This window comes from Pelodiscus sinensis, chromosome 8 (assembly GCF_052426305.1).
Source record: "Pelodiscus sinensis isolate ZL-2025 chromosome 8, ASM5242630v1, whole genome shotgun sequence".
NCBI classification, from domain to species: Eukaryota; Metazoa; Chordata; order Testudines; family Trionychidae; genus Pelodiscus; species Pelodiscus sinensis.
This window is the reverse complement of record NC_143059.1, coordinates 47,105,676-47,118,095: the sequence shown is the minus strand read 5'-3', so window position 1 is coordinate 47,118,095 and position 12,420 is coordinate 47,105,676. Positions and strand designations below refer to the sequence as shown.

General features: G+C 48.2%; 1 long non-coding RNA gene across 1 annotated transcript; it reads left to right on the top strand.

Annotated features, from left to right (window-relative positions):
- The first annotated feature begins 8,894 nt into the window (after positions 1–8,894).
- LOC149524004 (uncharacterized) lies at positions 8,895–12,102 on the top strand. The gene is made up of 3 exons (XR_016350217.1): positions 8,895–10,318; positions 11,272–11,699; positions 11,806–12,102. It is a non-coding gene; the product is annotated as an uncharacterized LOC149524004 (long non-coding RNA).
- The last annotated feature ends 318 nt before the right edge of the window (positions 12,103–12,420 follow it).

Sequence of the window (12,420 nt, the reverse complement as noted above, 5' to 3'; positions counted from 1 at the left end):
GCATCAGCAGGGTGGACACAGTCTATGACAGGCTAGATTCATACAGCTTTCCATAACCTAAATGTGTGGAGACAAGCCCCGAGTTTCTACACTTTATGAAGGACTATATAGGATTATTATGTTCCTTCCTGCAATCAGTGGCATGGTTTCCACAAGCTTGTGCTTTGCAAAGCAATAATGCACATTCCAACATGATAAAATAGACCCTAGCATCTCTGATAACAGGTGGTAAGTATAGACAAGTGATGATAAAATGTATGCTATTCACTGGTATCACTAACGTGGTTACCTTCAATAATATTTGTTTCACTATTTCAGACATACTACAGCTCAAACATAAATTATAGTCTTTATGCAGGACTTAATAGGCAAGGTTTTATGTCTGGATTGTGCAGGAGGTCTTGCTAGATCAGAACAATCACTTCTAGCCTTAAAATCTATGGGACTAGATCAAAGTACTATAACAAATTTAAATTAATGTCAGGAAAGTGCATGCCCCCCAGCCTGCTGCAAACGCTAAGGCTTTTTCTACAATGAACTAATGAACAAGTATAGATGGTGCACAGTAAAAAAGTTCACAGTATCACAGCTTGATTCTCACTTTATTTCAGTTCACTGTTACATCTCACTGATAAATTGGTGATGCCCAGCACCTGGTAATCTCTGAGGGGAAAACTGACAACAGTCTAGAAGGCTTGATGGAAATGTAGTTCTCAAAGTCTGGAAGGTTTTGTGAGAGTCTAAGAAAGGTCTAGAACATACCAGGAGCTTAGAGAAAAACAAATCTACATATGGAATATCTGAAACATTTTACCCTTCACACATTCTATTTTCCCTATTACTGCCAACAATTAAAAACAGCAGTTTGAGCCCTGTGGCCTCACACTCCTGATACCCTAACCTATTGCCTGCCCCTAAATCCTGCTCTTTCCCTTCAGGAGATGGAAAAGTGATATTTGGAGAAGATCTCGAAGTTCAGGAATATTTGCATAAAATGTGGTAAGGCACCACCAGCAATGCAATAATTAAAAAATGAAAGGAAGAAATGTAGGGCAAAAGGATACATTTTAAGGCTAGTTCATTTATAAACTGACCCGCACCCACTCAAGATGAATAAGTACAAATGACAAAATGCGAGGACTCTTTCAGAAACTGACCCTGTATTTCAGCAGCTGGCAAACTTTTGGTTCCCAGCTAACCAGGGTAAGCCACTTGGCTAGTCTTTGGATCTTTCAGGCTGTACTTCAATTCATGAGGGCAAAGGAAAGAAAAGGCAACCTGCTGAACTAAAGAACTAGGATTAACATTTTAAGGCTGTCACCTATTTAATACTGGTCCACCCAATATTGGTGCACAGTTCATTTTCTTGATGTTAGTACATTTCAGTTATTCTTAAAATTATAAAGAATCTTTAAGATTGGAGGAAATTTTATTTGCGTATATTTGGCATGAATAAATACAGATTTAAAGATCTAACCTTTATCTTGTATCTTATGATGGAGAAATCACTCATGAAAACTGTACAAAGTCATAAAATGTACTACAATTCAATACAAATTAGTTATTCAGAAGTTTAACAAATTGGGAGGGGGAGATCATTTGATCAAGGGCCAGACTTAGGTAGGGAGAGTACTGTGACCAGGAAAAAAATATCCATGGTAGTAGCAATGGTTTTCCTTTCATTCTATATTAAAGTATTTATGAGTTACTGAGTCCTAACATGAGCCTGCCTGCTTTCTCCCCATAGTGCCAGTGCCACAGAGATCCCAATGCATTCCTCCTTTGAAAAACTCAGTGGATAAAAGAATCAGAGAAGAAACAGCACATTCCACTTTGAAGAGTGATGGAAATCTGCTCTTCAGAGTCCAACATACCACTTCATTACCATCTTCTTGCTCTCCTGGCTCCTTGAAGCACGAAAATAACTGACCCCCTCCTTATATATGCTTCTGTAAACAATCTGCCCATCACTATTTCATTTCCTCAAGTACCACTAAAGAATTTTCTGGGGAACTTGGATGCAATCCCGCTTTCACTGAACTTAATGGCAAAGCTCCCATTGATTCCTATAGGAGCAAGATCTGCTTATTTACTTGAATTCCTATAACATCCTGTTTCCTTAATATTCCTGTCACCAGTACTGGTGCTGCTCCTCTTTACCTTTCTGCTCACCTCTATGGCACTGAAGTAGTATTCACACACTGTTGGACATTTGAGGAATAAATGGCTGAGAAAGTGATTCTGTTACTATGCTTTCCTGAAACATCTTTTCAGAGGTTACTTGCTAAAGATTTTTATTTCCCCTTCCAATAAAAACTTTTTATTTCTGGTTTAGTCTCTTCTTCCTCTAACTATCCATCCTTATACCTATCTTTCTGACTGTTGAAAGAGAAAAAAATAATTCTCCCTTACACAAAATGATTTCATAGCAAGGAAGAATAAGGCATTGCAGAAAGAACATTGTGCAACACAAAAATTCAGAACAAATGGATAATCAGGAACCAAACAAATAAAAATGCTTCATTTGGAATGCAAGTTAAAATTAGTTGAGCAAATATGTGTTGTCAAATGAAAATGCTGGATACTAGTTTAAATGGATACTTTTTTTTCCATTGGCTCCTTAAATGGCTATTTTTTATATCATCAGTTGAAGTCTTCTAACTATTGTGTAGTTTAGAACTTTGCTTTTAAAAGAAAAGTTGAATATGTCTGTTACTGGGAATATAAGAAGATGGCCAATGATGGCAGGAACTACTAGGCTGTGTCTACACTGGCCTCCCTTTCGGAAAAGGGATGCAAATGTAGCACTTTGGAATAGGCAAATCCGCGGGGGATTTAAATATTCCCCGCAGCATTTGCATTAACATGGCTGCCGCTTTTTTCTGGCTTGGAGATAAGCCGGAGAAAAGCGCCAGTCTAGACGTGATTCTCCGGAAAATAAAGCCTTTTCCTACTTGAAAGGAATAAGAGATCCTCCGGAAAAGGCTTTATTTTCCGGAGAATCACGTCTAGACTGGCGCTTTTCTCCAGCTTATCTCCAAGCCGGAAAAAAGCGGCAGTCATGTTAATGCAAATACTGCAGGGGATATATAAATCCCCCGCGGATTTGCCTATTCCAAAGTGCTACATTAGCATCCCTTTTCTGAAAGGGAGGCCAGTGTAGACACAGCCCTAAAGAAACAAGAGTGGCATTTTAAATTTTCAACAGTTCAGAAAATCTTAAACTTTTAATAGCATTCACCTGTAGTTGCTCCTGCTTACAACTAGTTAAAATGCTCAACTATGCTTCTTGATTAAAATAAAAAAACACTTGAAAAAAAACTTAACCTCATCCATCCTGCTGAATTCAAAGGGCAGCTAACATTTGGATGTTAAAATGTAGAGAAATGAGAACCGGCAAGAAGGAAGGTCTGGTAAAGAAAGAGAGCAGGAGAAAGGACAGGAAATGAAGGAAACTGTGAAGTTCATAGTATCTAATCCCAAATGCTTTACACAGACCCAGCTGCCACTGACTTTAGTGTGAGTTTGGCCCAGATAAAGTACTTGGATTAGGTAATACATCATTATTCACTTATGGAACAAGGTTACATGAACAACCCTTACAATGTTGTACGCAAAAGGACTCAAATGTAGTTGTAGCCGTCCAGAGTAAGTCTCAGGTCCGACACTGGGTTCCCAAAGTACAAAATACGTCACACAGGTATCTGTCAAACACAAACAGTTTATTTCTTGACAGCTAACAGCTGTGCCCCATAAATGGAAGAACAACATAACAAAGAAGTGGCATATCTTATGTCCCTTCCTGCAAGCCTGGGACCCCGGGTAGGCTGCAGACGAAGTGGGAGGTTGTCTCAGCTTCCGAGGCGCCAGTACCCAAAGCCCATCGGTGAAGTCCGATTTACTAGGCTCAGAGGGTACGTCTACACTACAGCGCTAGTTCGAACTAACTTAGTTCGAATTAGTTAATTCGAACTAAGCTAATTCGAACTAACGCGTCTAGAACTAAAAACTAGTTCGAATTAGCGTTTTGCTAATTTGAACTAGCGCGTCCACACTGATTGGACGCAGGGGGGCATTTAAGGGCAGCTGAAACCGGTTCTGGCAGGGCATCAGGTCAGTAGTTGCTTTGTGTGGCTGCTGTCTAAGGCTATCTCTGAGGCTCGAGCTTAAAGGGACCCCCCCTGGACAGCCGGTTCTCAGCTTTTCCTGCTTGCTTGCCAACCTTGCCGAGGGACAGCAAAGCATTGGTCTCTGTGCCCATCTGTGTCGGTGCTTCCCTTCAGGGGGGCCGCCGCAGGTGGCAACATGGAGCCACAGCTCGCCCTGCACCTTCTGGTGCACTTTCTGGACTTGCTGCTGCAAGCCTGCCAGCAATGGCTCGAGGCTGCCTGGCACCACCTGGTGCACGTCAGCCCCCTGCCTCTCCGCCTGGCCACCTTGGGAGCTGTGGAGGAGCCGCGGCGGTGCCCCGGCACCAGCGTGCCCCCCCCCCCGCGTCTGGCGTCTGGACACCAGCACCGACTCGTGGGACCGCATCGTCCTGGAGCGCTGGGAGGACCGACAGTGGACCCAGAACTTCAGGATGAGGAGGGACACCTTCCTGGAGCTCTGCGAGTGGCTCGCCCCTGCCCTGCGCAGAAGGGACACTCGCATGAGGCCCGCCATCCCCCTCCAGAAGCGGGTGGCCATCGCCCTATGGAAGCTCTCCACGCCGGACAGCTACCGATCCGTCGGGAACCAGTTCGGCGTGGGGAGATCCACCGTCGGAGCGGTGCTCATGCAGGTATGGCACTCATCGGCCACCGAGCCGGGGGGGAGGGGGCTGCGAAGAGGGGATGGGCCGCCCCAGGGACAAAGGGGGGGCGGGAGGAGGCAAAAGCGCCCCGCACCGGAGGGGTCGGGCTGTCCCATCCGTCCTACACGCCGCCAGGGGGGTTGCTACCGGGAGTGGGGCGCGGGGCACTGCCAGGGCACGAACGCTCCCAGCCACCCAGGCGCCCCACTGATTGGCGCTTTGCTGTCTCTCTCTCTGCAGGTGGTCAAGGCCATCAACCGGGTGCTGCTCCGCAGGGTGGTCCGCCTCGCTGACCCGGACACCGTTATCCGGGGCTTCGGTGCCCTCGGCTTCCCCAACCGCGGTGGGGCCATCGATGGGACGCACATCCCCATCCGTGCCCCGGAACACCAGGCGTCCCGTTACATGAACCGCAAGGGGTACTTCTCCATGATCCTGCAGGCCGTGTGTGACCACCGGGAAAGCACATGACGCCCAGGTGTACCGCAACTCCTCCGTGTGCCAGCGGCTGCAGGACGGGACCTTCTTCCCTGACCGCCACATCAGGGTCGGGGACGTGGACATGCCCGTGTGCCTGGTGGGGGATGCCGCCTACCCACTGCAGCCCTGGCTCATGAAGCCCTACACGGGGCACCTCAATCCCTCCCGCCAGGCCTTCAATGCCAGGCTGACCAGGGCCCGCATCGTGGTGGAGGGGGCCTTCGGGCAACTGAAAGCCCGCTTTCGATGCCTCCTTACCCGTCTGGACCTGGCCGAGCACAACATCCCTCCCGTGGTGGCAGCATGTTGTGTGCTCCACAATTTGTGTGAGCGAAAGGGGGAGGCTTTCCTGCCAGCCTGGATGGCTGAGGCTGACCGCATGGCTGGACACTACGGTCAGCCCCGCACCGCCGCCATCCGGGAAGCCCAGCGGGGGGCCATCCGGATCCGGGAAGCCCTGCGGGAGAGCTTCCTGGTGGAGGAGGAAGACTGACCTCTCCCTGCATGCCCCACTGGGGCCTTCTTCCACCCTACCCCCCTTCGCCTTTCCCCTCCCTACCTACTGTAAAATAAAGACACCTGTTTTTGAAACAAAAACATCTGTTTATTTAACATAAGTAGGGTGGGGGAGAGGGAGAGGTGAGGGTGGGAGAGTGGAGGGGGAAACCTGGGACGAGGGAGCTGGAAGGGGAGGGAAGGGAGGAAGGGAAAGGAAAGCTCAGGGGTGGGAGTCCGGCTGCCTCTCCCGTCTCGCCACACTGCGGGTCCGGGGGCGTCGGTGGGAAATGGTTATGGAGGGGGGGGCAGGAGTGACAGGGGGTGTGGAGGAAGCAGGAGCGGAAGCAGGAGCGGGAGCAGGAGGAGGAGCAGGAGGAGCAGGGGGAGCAGGGGGAGGAGGAAATGGGAAGCGGTTGAGCAGGCTCTGGAGGTGGCCTCGCAGGGCACGGCCCTGCTCCTCCAGGGTCTCCAGACTCCTCCGGCGCAGCCTCAGGTCCTCCTGGACCCAGTGGTCCTGGGTGCGGAGCTGGTGGTCCATGAACCGGAGGTGCCGCCTTTGGTACGCCTCCTCGTTCCTGGCTCTCCTGCTTGCCCGGGCACAGGCAGCTGCTGCAGGCGGTGTGGTGCGCCCTGCAGGCCCAGGTGCTGCAGCTGTGGTGCAACAAGACCAGCGGTCAATTACCCCAGGGGCCCAGGTGTGTGAAACCCAGCTCCCCTCTGCAAGGCCAGGGCCCCTGCAGGATCCCCAGCTGCTGCTCCTTGATGGGCAAGGCCCAGGCGCACGGTCCCGGGGCTCCCTCTCGCCCCAGCCCTCCGTACACATAAGGGGAACACGATGGTACTCACAGGTGGACGCCTCCCCGGCCTCAGACGACACAGGCGAGCGGCTCTGTGGGGTGCCTCGGGGGTCCCAGGTCCTGGGCAGGCTGGTGGCAGGCTCCTGGCTCTCAGAGCCCTCCTCCTCCTCCTCTGTCTCCAGGAGCGGGCCCTCTGCCCCGGGGTCAATCACGTCCCGGGGGGCAGGGATGGCATGAGCCCCCAGGAGGCAGTCCAGGGCCTGGAAGTGGGGGCAGGCCTCTGGGTCGGCCCCTGGCAGGCAGGCCCGGGAGTAGGACTGCCGCAAGTCCTTAATTTTGCACTGGACCTGCTCCCGGCTGCGCTGCTCCCGTAGACGGCCGCGTTCCTGTGGCTAGTGCTGAGATCGTGGACATTGGAGGCTTCCCCCCAAACCTCGATGAGGTCCACGATCTCCGCACTTGACCAAGCGGGCGCCCGCCTTTTGCGCCCCCAGGCAGGCTCCTGGGAGCCGCCAGGCTGGTCCTGGGGAGCAGTGGAGGGCTGGGTGTCCTCGGGTGGCTGGCTCATGGTGTGGCAGGTGCAGGGTCTGCTGACACGGGTGCTGACAGCCTTGCAACTGGCACAAACTGTGTAGCCAGCCCGGGGCCCTTTAAGGGCTCCGGGGCCGGGAGGGGGGCAATAGAGCTTCCCTGGTGTTGGCCAGAGTGGCCACCAGGGAAAGCTGGGAAGGGCTAGCCTCCCACTAGTTCGAATTAAGGGTCTACACACCCCTTAATTCGAACTAGCTAGTTCGAACTAGGAGTTAATCCTCGTAAAATGAGGTTTACCTAGTTCGAACTAAGCGCTCCGTTAGTTCGAATTAAGTTTGAACTAACGGAACGCTAGTGTAGCGCCTAGGAAAGTTAGTTCGAACTAACATCCGTTAGTTCAAACTAACTTTGTAGTGTAGACATACCCTGAGGCAGCCTTAAATACAGTTTTCCTGCCTTCTTTGGCAGTTTGGAAATTTCCAGGGCTTACTCATTAATGCTTATGTAGGGCTTAGCTGTTAGTTATCGATCTGGTTCTGATCTAGATCTTCTTCTTCTTTGGCCCTGTTTACGTGATCAGTACGTTAGGGTAAACAGAATTGTTTATGTGTTCTTGCCCTTTACCCTTATCTCATATTTGTTCTTGCTATACTGGCAACAATGCTTATCTCAAGTGGCGTTGGTTCCCAAAGACTTGCTTCTGGCTCATCAGAAATAGGGAAAAGGGAAAGGGGGGAAAGAATGCAAGACTCACCACCCCTAAACTAATACGTACAAAGTTCTTCCGCAATTGACCACTACAGTAGTCCTCGGATTTATAAGAAGTAGAATATTGAACAGGAGTAGAGAAGTTATATTAGCCCTTTATTGGGCACTAGTATTAGAGTCATAGAATACGAGGACTGGAAGGGACCTCACGAGCTCATCGAGTCTATTCCCCTGCCCTCATGGCAGGACCAAATACTGTCTAGACCATCCCTGATAGACGTTTATCTAACCTAATCTTAATATCTCCAGAGATGGAGATTCCCTTGGCAATTTATTCCAGTGTTTGACTACCCTAACAATTAGGAACTTTTTCCTAATGTCCAACCTAAACCTCCTTTGCTGCAGTTTAAGCCCATTGCTTCTTGTTCTATCCTCAGAGGCCAAGATGAACAAGTTTTCTCCCTCCTCCTTATTACTGCTGCTAGAATACTGTTTTCTATACTGGTGTCCACAATTCCAGAATGATGCTGAAAAATTGGAGAGGGCTTTTGAAAAGCCATGAGAATGATTAAAGAATCAGAAAACATGACAATAAGAAAATAGATTGAACTGCTTGAGTCTATTTTAAAAAAAAGATTTTTTTTTTTTTAAAAAAGGTTAAGTGTGTCTTGATTACAGACTAGAAGTACCTTTAAGAGGAACAATACTTGGATTAAGGCTTCTTCATTTTAGCAGACAAAGGTACACAAAGATCCAAGAGCTGGCTATTAAAACTAGACAAATTCACGCTGGAAATAAGGCACAAACTTTTCAAATAGTGAGAGTAGTTAACTATTGATAAAACCTACTGGGATTGTGATAGATTCTCTTGTCACTGGCCATTTTTATATAAAGACTGGGTGTTTGATCTAGGATTTGATCTAGGCAAACTGGAATTAATTTGAGGAAATCCTATGCTTTGTGTTATACAGGGCTAGATGACAAGATAAGCAAATGACCCAATTTTATAGAAACAGTCCCAATAATCAGGGCTTTGTCTCATAAGTGTCTGTTATCCCCCGTCCTATCCTGATGTTTTATACTAGCTATCTGGTCACTCTGCTAGGTGATCTCAATGGTTCTTTGGTCATATAATCTCTGAATATATGAGATTATTAAGGTTTGCAGGGGGAAACAGGATGTTCTGTGATCCTAGACTGTATAGCAGGAAATTGCAAGCCTAAAAAAATGGGGTTGGGAGACTGAAGAAAGATAAGAGGCAGCTTGGAGAGTCATAGCTTTGAAAGCATGTTTAAGTTTCACATAAGCATCCATACCAGGACAGATGATAAATAGAGCGTTTATTAGCAAAACAAAACACAAAAAATGTCTATGACAAAAGTTTCCTTTTTGTTTAAACTCTACTCTAAATTCTAGGATGTTTTTGCAAAACAAATCCTATAAAAACTTTTGTGGCTGCCACATGGCTGTTCATCCACAGTCCCCCATGCACAGAGGAAGTGTATTGCTAGAATCTCCATGAAGCCTACTGCTTCCCAGAGCTATTGAAAATATGGTCTAGGCAACATCTTTCCAGGGTTCAAGGACATGGTATAGATAACATGTGACCAGGGCTGTGGTACCTACCAATCATGTCAGAAACTTCACCAGATGGTGATGTCCAAAAGGAGAGAAGACATTCACAACTGTAAAAGATGGAAGATGGTGGCTAACAACCTCTGCATTTGGGATGTCACTTGAAGAGAGATAGAAAATCCATTGTCCCTTGGGAAGTTTAATGCTGCTATAGGCACTAGCCTTGTGTTGCCTAGTTCTCTCTGAGCAAAATGACTTTGATTATGTCCACACCTCTCAAAACATGTACTAGATAGGAAGGCTTCTTGTTGTCTCTCCCCACCTCCTTTTTTATATTTGTGTAGTGCTGCTCATAATCAATTCCTCCTGACTACGTCTAGACTGGCAAGATTTAGTGCAAATATTCTAAACACAAGAGTTTTTGAGTTAGAGTATTTGAGTAAGAGAGCATTGTGACGGACCCCGTGGGGTCCGCACTAACCCGGGCCGGGGGATCAGCCCCCCTCCCTGGGCGCAGAGAGGGCAAGCAGACGGCCCTGGCAGCTGGAATAGACCCAGTCGGGCCAAGCCCCGATGCAGGGGAATGTGCCCAGCCCCGTGGCTAAAGGGGTGGGGCCAGACACGGCTACGGCAGGCGGGCCGGGAGCCTGGCAAGCAGGCTGGCTGCACGGGGCCGCGCAGGGCAGGGGGCGGAGCGCCAAACCCCGGCTGTTGCGCTGCAGGGCATGCAGACTCCTGAGGGGCGGGGCCAGCATCCCCTGCGTCCTTGCCCGGGCCGCTTGAAAAGCGGCCGGGGGAGACAGCTGGCAGCGGCACCGGGAGGAGCCGCCAGACGCCCCACGAGCGAGCGAGTATCCCACCCCACTGGAGGGCAAGAAGACCAACACTGGAGCCCCCAGGATGCCAGCCAGATGGGGCCAACGGTTCGGGCGGGGTAAGTGATCCGGGCAGACCTTCCGGCAGGGTAGCCGGGAGCGGGGAGGGAAGAAGCCGGGGGCAGGGTGCTTCTGGCGCCCATGGGCAGGTGAGTTACAGGGAGAGTCCCCACCTGCCGTGGAGGGAACATGGTAGTTATCCCCCACTTAGGGCCCTGGGCTGGGACCCGGTGGAGAAGGTGGGCCCGGGTCCCCTACACCTTTCCCCTTTGCCCGCCACCCCGACTGGCCCTGTAAACCCGTCACAAGGTCACCCCATAACTTCCCCCCTCATTCCCTACAGGACCTATGGACCCCTGTCGGGGCAGGGCAGTGAGTCTGCTGAACCCTGGTACCAACACGTGGCCAGGTGTTTGCACTCACATCCCACATCCCGGGGAACACGCTCCGGGACAGACATATGTTAGTTACAGACGGTAGGTCCGCTGAATCCCTTTGCCCCGCTGGGAGGGGGCGCTCGCACCCAGTAAATCTGTGACAAGCGTCTATACTGGCATGTGCCTTTGCGGAAAAGATTTGCTTTTGCACAAAAGCATCCGTGCCAGTGTAGATGCTCTCTTGCGCAGGAAAGCTCCGATGGCTATTTTAGCTATTGGGTTTTCTTGTGCAAGAAATTGATGTTACCTGTCTACACTGGCCTCTTGTGCAAGAACACTTGCGCTAGAGGACTTATTCCTGAGAGGGAGCGTCAGAGTATTTGCGCAAGAAGCACTGATTTCATACAGTAGAATGTCAGTGTTCTTGTGCAAATACTTGCGGCCAGTGTAGACAGGCGGCAAGATTTTGCACAAAACCGGATGTAGACGGTGTAGACAATCTTGCCAATGTAGACACAGCCCCTATGTTTTCATATTGATAGCTTTTATAAGTATATTCTGGTGACATGTACAAAAAATCTGGCTTTATTATATACACTGAGATATAGCTATGTGTATTTTCTTTTTTTATGCAGCTGGCTCTTGAGATAAACCCTTTCCCCCACATTAGTTTCCACAATTCCCTCCTTAAAAGGTTGCATTACATACAGCAACTGTTTTTGACTGAAGAAGTCTCCTTCAAGAGTTCATCAATGATGCTTTGAACCTTGAACAAAACGTCTCAAGTGTAATGCAATGAACATAACATTCGTCTTCGCCCTCGCAAAACAAACAAACAAAAAAACCCCACTAAGGATACAGAACTGGGGAATAAATCTTGCATGTACATGGGAGGAAAAACACAAGTTATTGAACCACAGGAGCATAGCTTGGTGAAATTCTATGGCCTATGTTATATACACAAGGAGCCAGACTAGATAGTCTAATGGTCCCTGACAATCTTAAAAACACTTTACTGTAAAAACACAATCATCGAAAGATCACATCTGACCTGTGAAGAAGGGTGAGTGTCATAGATTCTATTTAGAAATTCTGGAAGATCATCAATAACTAAATAAGCATATTATTGAGACACATCGCTAATGGACGTTTGCTCATTTCACTCGTAGGATTCTGTACTGAAAGAGGATGCTATTTGGTGCCCAGTTTATCACTATGAATTTAGATGCACAACAGCTTTACAACAAAAGAAAAATCCTCCCACGCTCTTACAAATGGCACAGATTTATATGAGAAATGGCAACAATGGATAAGCACATAACAACAATGGATAACTTGAATATGCTTCAGCTAAACATAGCTCTACAAAACAAGCCACAGACTGATTTAACTGAAAAAGCATCTTCCTTAATATAGGGAGGAATAATAATAAAAAGCCTGATGTTTAGAGTTTCTTTGCCTGATGTTCTTTTTGAGTATTAACGGAAAAAGGTGAATGACACATTTATTTGTCCATACTTCTCACATGGAAGAAAAAATTCTAAAGATTTTATTGATTATTTGGATAATTCTCCATCATGTCTTCTTAAGAGAAAGGGACTCCTTCTTAAACAGAGAAGATAAAAAGGGAAAACATTCTAATGAAAGTTTGCAACATTTTTTCCAATTTATTTTGTGCAATAATTTTCCAGCTCTTTCTGACTTGCTCTTCTCCTGATATATCTGTTAGGTATGAAAAACAGCATTTCCATATTGATGGCAGCAAAGCTTGTTTATATTCACAA